Below are 10,947 nucleotides of genomic sequence, written 5' to 3' on the forward strand. Positions count from 1 at the left end.
CAGAGCATGCTGAATCTTCCTGGACAAGGGATTGAACCCGTGTCCCCTGCATTGATTGGCAGGTGGACGCTCAACCACTGGACCACCAGGGAAGCCCAGATTATAACGCTTTAGCAAGAAACATAAACCATTGTCCTGCCTTCAGAGGCTCGTGGGGAGACAGAAATTATAGTGTAGGAGAAACAGAACCTTAGGACAGGCCAGCTCCGACTCCCAATTTTATTTTTGCAGATGGACTAGTGTCAGGAGAAATACTTCTTGATATGAAGAATTTTTTGGTATGGCTCCCATTAGAGCATCTCTAAAGATCCCACCAGTGTTCCCATTCTGCTGCTCTAAGAGAAGAAGTGTGTGCGTGTGTGCGCGCGCACGTGTGCATGTGTAGACACAGGGTGAAATCCTCACCTTCTCCGGAGCCTCACTGGATAATGAAGAAGATGTGGAAGCCAGCTAAGGAGCCGTAAGAGCAGGTGGAGGACGCAGGCAACGGCGGTGGCATGCGTGTGTATTTTTAGAGAGAGGCGGAGAGAATTCCTCTGTCACGGCTTGGAGCCCCTGGACAGCGGGTCACCTTCAGTGACGCGTCTTTTCTTCTCCCTTGACTTGGGGCTGGGCGGGCACCTGACGGCCTGACCCCGGGGCTCTGCGGGGAGGCTGAGAAATGCTTGTCTGCGAATTGGGTGGAGCAGGATGTTTCTGGAGGCGCCAGCTTCCTCATCTCACACCCGACCCCGGTGACAAGTGGAGTGAATGAGGCAGGGTCGTGTGCAGAGGTGAGCTCAGCGCTGACACACGGGCCCTTCGTACAGGGCGGCTCTCAGCGTGCGGGAGACGGGCTGGAACCCGAGCCTGACCCTTGCCCCGCGTCCCCGCTGGCCTGTGCCCTGGTCCACGCCCAGGCCGCCGCCCCGTTCACCCCCTGGGGGCCCCACGGCCGTGCCCCAGGCTGTGCTGCGTGCGTCTGAATCGAGGTGAGTGACAAGGCAGGCTAGACCCCAGGGCCGGGGGAGCCTCAATAGTGGTCCCCAGCCTTCCCCCTCCCGACGTGAGAACCTGGCCTGCCTCTTTCCGCCCAGGGGCTGGAGGGGTCATTGAAAGCGATGCCCTCTCACAGGCCAATGAGAAAGGCAGCAAATCGGGGCCCTGGGACCCCCCTGGGCTCCTGCCCCTGGTTGGGGAACCAGCCCCTGGCCCTCAGGGGTGCGGAGCGGGGATGGGTGCTGCTGGGAGGGGCGAGAGCTGCCGGGGACAGGTGGGGTCCCACCTACAGCAGGCCGGGAGACTGCCTGGTGAGCTGTGCAAGTTACCTCACCCCTGACAGCCTTAGTACCTGCCCCACCTCTGCCATCCCACCATGAAAGCAGGGATGATACACACCCGCAGGGCAGCTCTGAAGACCCCAGGTGGCATTTGCACAGAGCTGGAGTGTTGAGGGCTGGACGAGGGGTGGGTGGGGTTGTGGGGTCTCTGTGTCCCTGATGTGAGCTACCGGGGTTGAGCTGAGGGACGAGTACCCCCCTCACGACAAATGGATGCAGAAGGTGGAGTCTGCAGGGTTTAGAAGATGCCTCCTGGGACCACGCCGCAGAGACAAAGGAAGGTTCTTCATAGGCTTCATGGATCAGGAAAATAGGGATGGCGGGACACGACTGGGCCCTTGAAGGACAGAAGGGGCCTAGAGGGGGGGTGGTTTCATAGGGTGGTCGAGCCAGTGCACAGAGGAGGGAATGTGTGTGTTCAGTGGTCAGCGAGGAAGCCGGCGAGTGGGAGCCGAGGGTCGGCCCAGGTGGACGCGGGAGGGCACGCCAGCACTTCATCTTCCTCCTCCTTGTCTCGTCAGGCTCACTGGCATGCCTTGTCAAGGCCTCCGTTCCCCCAGCCGGGTTGTAAGCCCCTGAGGGCAGAGACTGTCCAAGCTAGCTCAGCCTGACCCGTGTCTCTAGGGCCTGCATGGAATAGATGCTCAGTGTCCGTCAAGTGTGTGAATGAATGGGGGAGCGGGTGGATGTCTTGGGAATGGCAGGTTATGTTCAGATTGTGGAGGGTCTGGGCGAGAGCTGGGAACCCACTGAACATTTCGAAGGGGGAATGTATCTGTGTGAAGCGGGGTATTTAGGAAGGAATAGCCTGAGAGCCCTATGGAGGATGGTTGAGGGGTAAGGGACTTATAAGTCAGATGGAGGCCAGTGAGGAGGCAACCGGGATCATGAAGGCGTGAGATGGGGCGGTTCTAGGCTCGTCTGCCATGAGTGGTAACGAGATGGGCACGGTCAGGTGGAATGAATTAAACAGGCGCTCCACAGACATTTTCACCTTGAGCTTCTGATGCTCTTGGTAATTCTTAAGCTTCTGCCTAAGGACTGTTCTGGTGGTCCAGGGGTTAAGAATCCGCCTTCCAACACAGAGGATGCAGGTTCCATCCCTGGTTGGGGAGCTAAGATCCTGCGTGCTGCTGGGGCAACTCAGCCTGTACACGGCAACTGCTGAGCCCGTTCAAGCTCCGGAGCCTGCAGGCCACAACTAGAGAGAAGCCTGCATGCCACGACCGAAGGTCCTGTGTGCCGTAACTAAGACCCTCCCCCCAAAAAAGTACAATTGGAGTGTATAGTAAAATGGTTCCGCTGAGATTTTCCTTCTCCAGAATAACAATAGGAAAAGTCCTTAAAAGTTTCCAAATGGTCAAGAAGAAGAGAAAAGGCCACAGCTTCGCTCTGTTTGACCGTCCGGCTTGGCTGTGGAGTAGCTGGTGGGAAGTCATGGGGGGCCCAGGGCCGTGGCCGGTGAGCAGGCTGGCCCAGAGCACAGACTGAGGGCCTTGGCTCCACGGCCACATGATTCTTTTCTTTGGAAAAGGCGGGCCTTCCTGAATTTTCTGATGTGGGGTGAGAGGTAGAAGAGGAAAGTGAACTCGCTCAGTCATGTCCGACTCTTTGTGACCCCATGGACTGTGGCCTACCAGGCTCCTCTGTCCATGAGGTTTTCCAGGCAACGGTACTAGAGTGGGTTTCCATTTCCTTCTCCAGGGGATCTTCCCAACCCAGGGATCGAACCCAGGCCTCCCGCATTGTAGGCAGACACTTACCGTCTGAGCCACCAGGGAAGTGAGAGGCCGAAGAAGAGGAAGGAGGAAAAATAATAACTTTTTATTCCCCGCCCAGTTAAAAACCTTGACCACTTGGGCTTTTTGAAATGGTTGCACAGTGTTCTGAAGATCTTATATAAATTCCTCTCTAGGGATAAGTCTCCAGGGAGGCTATGCCCAAGGAAATATTCCTTCTTGAAGAACAGGGCCAGAGTGGAAAGTTAAATCTTCCTCAGAAATGCAAACAATCCTCTTCAGATTAAAGGCCTTTGCAAGTGCCTTCTATTTTGCCTTGTTGGAACTTCATGTGTTCAAAGACCAGGGGTTGGGTGAGATCTACTTTCAATGGTATATACAGACAAAAGCCTGACATTTCCAATTTCCATCTCAGAAAGGAGAGCAATACCTGGGTGCTGGATGGGGAGAAACCATGATTTTCTAAGCCTTGCACCTTCCCATTTGTAGTTTTTGTTACACCTGGGTTGTTTCTGTCATGATTGGTTGGAAAAACCATGCATGCAAAGTAAGCCTAAATGCCTGTGCTCAGCTTAGCGAGGAGAGGAGGCTGGGCCTCCTTCAGCCAGGCCTGGGGGTGGAAGGACGCGAGTGGACCAAGAAGTGGGACGGTCACAGAGAGGCCAGGAAGGCCAGTGGTCCCGAAGTCTTTGACAATGACGGAAAAGAGGGCGTCCTAATTAGAAGCTGTGATATTTAATTCTATATGTTGCTTTGACTGGGCCATAGTGCCCATACATGTGTTAGTTGCTCAGATGTGTCTGACTCTTTGTGACCTCATGGACTGTGGCCCGCCAGGCTCCTCTCTCCATGGAATTCTCCAGGCAAAAACACTGGAGTGGGTAAGCCGTTCCCTTCTCCAGGGGGTCTTTCCAAGCCGGGGATCGAACCCAGGTGTATTCTTTACCAGCTGAGCTACCAGGGAAGGTTGTGATTATCCACCCAATTATCCGAGCCCTTAAAAAGCAAAGACCTTTCTCTGGATGGAGTTAGAGGGAAGGTGGCAGAAAGGGGAGTCAGGGAGATTCTAGTCCCGGGAAGGATTCAGAGCACCTTTACTGGTTCTGAGAAGTCAGAGCCTCGTGACAGAATTCCAGGCAGGCCTCTGGGAGCTCAGGGTGCCCCCAGCTGACAGCCAGCAACAGAGCAAGGCCCCCACTTGCACACCCGCCCGGCCAGCAGCTTGAGCGAGCTTGGCCACAGACTCTCTGCTCAGCGCCCTGATCGGGACTGCAGCCTTGCTGATTCCAGCCCTGCAGCTTCTGAAAGGGGACCCGCTGGAGCCACGCTGCACCCAGACCGCCGAGCTGCAGAGCTGTGAAATGAGGAATGGTGTGGTTTCAAGCTACTCAATTTGCGGTGATTTGTTCTGGCAGCAATAAAAATGAACGCCGGGCTTTGTCGAGGTCGGAGCCTTTGGGAAGATCTGCCGTTTCCTCTTCTAGCCAAGATTCTCAGCGGCAAAGCGCCTCTCTGTAGCTCGCCCCGGTCTGCGTGGTTAGTGAGGAAACTTCTGAGCCCAGAGCTCGGGGTTTCCGTCTCTCTCACAGCGGCTTTCCGCCAGCGTGGGCGCCTCCTCAGAGCAGCGTGTTGGGAGCTCAGCAGCCTTCCTGGTGCACCAGATCATCACCATTTCATCACCCCGCCGGGAGCTTGCCCAGCCAGCCTCCAGGGAAGCCGTCAGAAACAGGCAAACACTCATTTCATGAGCCGCCACCTCCCACTGCAAAGTGGAGCCGGGCTTCTTTCGCAGCAAAGGCAAAGCGTGAAGTCAAACGTTTCTGAGACAGACCTGTCTGTCAAGCAGGTGAGTCACCTCTCTGAAGACTGCCTCCTGCTCAGCCAAGGGCAACCGTCTTCTGCAGAAATAGGGCTGGAACAAAGGGCCCTGCTGCTGCTTTCGCCCTGGATTCCCTGTGAACATTTGGCTCCCATCGGTGGAGCCCGGAGCCAACGATGCCAATGGCAGGGATTTGCTCTGCAGGCAGGGCGGTGCGGTCCATGGAGAGACGCCATCTAATCCAAAATGCCTGAACCGAGGGCTGGGGACCAAGAAAGAGAGTCAGATCCTGCCCACAAATATTCACAGTGGAGTGGGGAGATGAGCCCAAGAGGAAGGAAGGACGAACCGGTGCTGCAGGAAGGGGTGGAAGATCCCCCCTGAGCAGAGATGGGGTGTTTCTCTGCCGCACATCCCCAGGAGGCTTCACGGGAGAGACAACATCTGAGCCCGACCTTGGCATCAGGGGCTTCCCTTGTGGTTCAGCTGGTAAAGAATCCACCTGCAATGCAGGAGACCCTGGTTTGATTCCTGGATTGGGAAGATCCCTTGGAGAAGGGATAGGCTACCTACTCCGGTATTCTTGCCTGGAGAATTCCGTGGACTTTGCGACATGGGGTCGCAAAGAACCAGACACGACTGGGCGACTTTCACGTTCACTTTCGGACATCGTTATGTGTATGTTCAGACTTGGCTCACCCAAAAGGCGCGCGAGTCCTGCGTGCCATGCCTTGCCCCTGTCCTGGTCTTGGTGGAGAGGCAGGGACACGTACTCACTGATGACAGTCACGTGGCGCTCACATGCGGTGATTCCATGTCAGGGGAACTCTGATAGAGCATGATGAAGAGGTTTTAATGTCAGGAACCCTACGGTTAGGCACAGAAAAGCGAAAGAGAGTCAAGGCTGCCTGTGAAGTTGGTGTTCTCTGCACGGCGGGAGTATCAGTGCCTCTAGGCCCCTCGGTGGGCGGGGAGTGGCTCCTGACGGACCCCTGCGTTCACGTCTGCACCTCTGTGTGTCCGTCTGCACGTACTGAAATCTGTGCGTTCGCTCCTGTCTTCTGATCCCAAAGGGCTCAGTCTGGGGTTTCCCCTTTCCCTGTTCGTAACTCCCCTCTTCAGTGGAGGGATGGAGTCTGTTCTGGTCTGTTCTGGCCGCTGTAACAACAACACCGGCGCGGTAGTTACTCCACGCTGGGAGGCCGATCAGCAACATTGTCCCGGAGGCCGCAAGTCCAAGGTCAAGGCACCAGCGCATTCAGGGTCTGCTGAGCGCTCACTTCCTGGTTCACAGACAGTCATGCCACCGTGTCCCCACACGGCAGAAGGGAGAGAGGAGTTCTACACGCGGGGCCTCTTTTATAAGAGCATCAGCCCCAGCATGGGGGCTCCACCCTCATGACCTAATCACCACCAAAGGCCCCACAACCCAAGACCATCACATTGGGGACTGGGCTTCAACACAGGCATCTTAGGGTTGGCGGGGGCCACAGACCCTCAGCCTGCAGCAGAGCCCCGGGGGGACAGAGAGGCTGGAGAAGGCGGTGTGGTGAGAGAGAGCAGAGACCGGCACGGTGGTTTAGGGTCTGCCCAGGAAGACCCTTGACTGTTAGGATGAGATAAAAGATTTTCTCTTTCAGGTACTGTTGAGTTATTCAAGGTCACTGGGGAGAGAGTAAGGAGATTTAACCAGAAGAGAAAAAGTAATCGAAATGTAAATAGAAATACATAAGGTTTTTAGGTAGAAAAGGGAAGACCAGGGATAATTTTTGCAGACTTGTAGAAGCTCTCTTGAATCAGGACTTAGTTGCACAATTGCTCTCTCGTCTCTGGTTCCTGTCCCCGCGGGTTCCCTCTGTGATAAACCGAGCACATTCCTTCACTCCCTGGCCAGCCTTTCACTGGAACCTGAAGGTCACAGTGAACCATCTCCAGAGGGCACCTCGTGTGTGTATTTCTCCACCGTCCATGCTGCTAAACAAGAGACATTTTGTTCACCCAGGAGCAATAACATTTGTTATGCTTGGAGTGGGATTCATTGTGAGAAGACCCTGGTATCCTTTTTCAATGACTGAATCATTCAGGAAGCTTTTGGTGGCAAATAATTGAAAACCCAGCATGACTCGCTTAAGACTAACGAGGAATTGTAACGATGCCTGCAGCTGGAAGGTCAGAGGAAGGCGGGGTTCCAGGCTGACCTAATCCAGGGGCCCTGGACCATGTGTGTGCCGTCCTCTGGGCTCTGCTTCCTCTCAGCCTTGTGGGGAGATGGCCACAGTGCTCTGGGTCCCACCTTAGTGCCTCACAGTATCCAGAAGAGAGAGAAAAATGTTTTCCAGAATCTCTGCAGGAGAAGAAAGAACTTTACTAAAAGTTTCCTGTCTCCTAGTATCTTAAAAAATAAGCTTTTATTTCTTTCCTTATATTTGTTTGTTTGTTTGTTTTGAAACAAATTTAGACTTACGGAAAATCTGTATAAAAGAAAAACAGTATAAAGCCCTTTTTTTCTTTAAACTGGTGGTGGTTTAGCCCTAAGTTGTGTCCAACTCTGCGGCCCCAGGGACTGTAACCCGCCAGGCTCCTCTGTCCGTGGGATTTCCCAGGCAAGAACGCTGGAGTGGGTTGCCATTTCCTCCTCCAGGGGATCTTCCTGACTCAGGGATTGAACCCGCGTCTCTGGAGTCTTCGGCACTGGCTGCGGATTCTTTACCACTAGCGCTACCTGGGAAGCCCCTAGGTGTATAATTGAATTACTTTGCCACACAGCAGAAATTAACATGACATTGTAAATCAACTCTAAGAAAAAAGAAGAAAGAGAGGGAGGGAGGGAAGGAAGAGAAGGTTGGGGGATGGGGGAGTTTATAAAATGCCAACACAAGGGTCCTGGTGGTGATGGAAATGTTCTGTGTCTCTACTGTATCCATGCCAGTATCCTGAGTGTGATGCTGTGTGATAGCTTCACAAAATGCTCCATTGGGAGGAACTGCATAAAGGGTACACAGGGTCTTCCTGTGTTATTTCTTACAACTGTGTATGAATTTATAATTATCTCAAAATTAAAATTTTAATTTTTAAAAAAGCTATAGGAGAGCTAAATAAATACAGGAAAAATAAAATAAAAAAGAAACCGGAAGTTCCATTCACCAGAATAATTTAGTGTGTATTTCCTGTGAACAAACACATCCTCCTGCAAATTCTCATCCACAGACTCTATTCAGGTTTTGCTATCAGTCCCAATAATGTCCTTTATAGAATTCCTGACTTTTTTGACTTTGACATTTTAAATGTGAATAGACCAGCATTTGATAGGAGGTACCTCAACTTGGGTTTATTCGGTGTTTCCCCGCTGGATTCAGGTTTTGTGCCTTTGATGAGAACAGCACAGATGCGATGCCGTGTTCCTTCCTGCACCCTGTCACCTGCTGCATGGCTTCTATTTGTTTAATCATTGGGAGTGTTTATTTTGATCACTGGATTAAAGTTGTGTCTGCCAGACTTCTCCAGCACGGAGTTACTTTACTTTCTTTTGTGATGAATAAGTATTTTGTAGGAAGTATATTGAGGCAGTGTAAATATATACCACGTCATCAAATTTTGAATATTTATTTATCTATATATTTATATCAGCATGAACTCATGAATTTCTGTTTTTCTCAATCGCCTATGATCTGTAATTATCATTATTTGTTTTGGTGATCAGATTATCCCTGATTTGATCAGTAGGAACCCCTTTAATTTATTTTCTGTATCTTTTTGAAACATTTCCTAATTGGGGGGTCCTTCCTTACTTTCTGATACAACAAGGTGTTCCAGGCTCATATCATCCTTTCTCTGCTTGGATCATTGAATCGGCCATTTCTCCAAGAATCCCTGGTTCCATTTAGTCCAGAATGATATTTAGAATCCAAAATTTTGAGTACTAAGTGCTCTTTGCTGCTGGGTGTCACTGCTTCTAGATTCTCTCAGCGGGCAGAGTGAGGGGTGTATCCTGGGATGTATACCTGCATTTATATCTGTATTTATTGTACTTCTATGCTGATATCTTTATCTATAATTTTATCTGAATCTATACCAGTCTCCATGAGTTCACACTGTCTCCAGTTCCAAAACAACACCACAGAGTTGTAACTCATCTCTGAATCTTCCTATCCTGTCAAATATTACCTGGCATTTGACAGACTCCGTTTACGACAGAGAAATAATCTGTCTCTCTCTCTATTAGCTGTACTGTGTGGCTTGTGGAATCTGAGTTCCTTGACCACGAATCAAACCCAGGCCGCTGCCAGAGAGAGCACGGAGTCCTAACCACTGAACTGCCAGGGAACTCCCAGAAATAATCACCAAGGCCCGCAGTGGAGTGTCAGCCTTGCTGGAGGAATCACCCCGCTCAGATCACGGGGGTGGGAGCCAGGCTCCTGGGGCGGGCAGGGGAACCAGAGGGTGGCGGTCACAGCCCTTCTGTGTGGTGGTGGTCCAGTCGCTCAGTCGTGTGAGCTCTTGGACCCCCTAGACTGTAGCCCCCAGGCCCCTCTGTCCATGGGATTCTCCAGGCAAGAGTACTGGAGGGGGCTGCCATTCCCTTCTCCAGGGGATCTTCCCGACCCAGGGATCGAATCTGGGTCTCCTGCATTGCAGGTGGATTCTTTACCAACGGAGTCGCCAGATGACAGACTTTAATTCTTCAGGTCTTCAAAGCCCTCAGCAAGTAAAACCTAAAACCAATGCACTGCAAAGAAAAAATTACTATATTTTATAACACAGGAACAAAAACGTATTCTCTGGAAAAAATCTACCACAAAAAAGAGGGGAGAGGGAGAGGCAAGAAGAAAAAAAATATTTGCAATTCATATTACAAAGAGTTAATTGTGTCAATATACAAAGAGCGCTTACAAATCAGTAAGAAAGCGATCAACCAATTCAATGAGAGAAAGTGGACAGAAGGCATAAATAAGCATTCATAGAAAAAAATGAAAATAAGTCTATGAAAAGATGTTCAATTTTATCCACAATTAAAGACATGCAATTCAAAACAAAAACGTGTGCCAATTTTACCTATCAGATTGGCAATATTTTTAAGTCCAGTGACACCCAGCATTGGTTCAGGTTTGGAGAAACTTGAATCTGTCAAGATTTTGGTGGGAGTGAAAAATCTGTCCATCACTTTGATATAAGAATTTGTTGACATCTTTAGCACTTTAAATTTACATACATTTTAGCTCAAATCATTATGTGGGAAAGAGAAAACAGAAGGGGGACTGAGATAGGTGGTGATTTCAGAATGTATTTGTTCTGCCCTGACGTAAGCCCCGGGCCTGACTCCAAAAGCCTTGCTCCCATAGTTTCTGCTCATGGCGGCTGTTTATTTTATCCGTCTTTTCTCAGCAGTCAGACTACGCTGTCCTTTGGCTCCAGCACCAAGGAGCTGTGCTTCCCATCAAGGGAAAGATGATGCAAGAGACCTGCCTTCAGTTGGATGTGGCTGCTGGGCTGAGAGCTCTGTTTTCAGTAACGGGATGTGTTTGTACTGCTCCTTAGAGGACACTGTTAGTGCTAACTTAGCATCCATCCTCACCTCCTCCTTCCTGAGAAACTCGAAGAGGGCTGAGACCCAGGCAGTAAGTGGTAGAGGAGGTGGAAAGCAGAGGGTGGTGCAGAAGCGGGAAGAGTAGCCAAGGCTTGGTCTTGCTGGGAGGGGAGCTGTGTGTGTCAGAGGACCTCCAACCCAGGTTACCCGGTTACCAAGCCCCAGGAAGCTGGGGCGTGGGGAGGTTTGGTGAAACATGAGCTCTGAACTCCAGGCTTCTTTTGGGGTGGACAGTGATGCTCATGACCGAGAAGGAAACACGGGTGGAGAAGCAGACTGGTAAGGCAGGGTAATTTCATTTTGGACGTACTGTGCTTGAGGTGTTGGTGGGACAAGTCAAGATAGCCAATAGATAGTTGGAAATGAACAGCTGGGCTCTGGAGAAAGTCTAGACCAAAGATACAGATGTCTTCTAGACACGGGTCATGGCTGACAGAGGATGAGATGACTGGGCCTTGAGGGAAAGTCCTGCGTCTTATGTATGTG

Source organism: Muntiacus reevesi, chromosome 20, assembly GCF_963930625.1.
Source record: "Muntiacus reevesi chromosome 20, mMunRee1.1, whole genome shotgun sequence".
Taxonomy (NCBI): domain Eukaryota; kingdom Metazoa; phylum Chordata; class Mammalia; order Artiodactyla; family Cervidae; genus Muntiacus; species Muntiacus reevesi.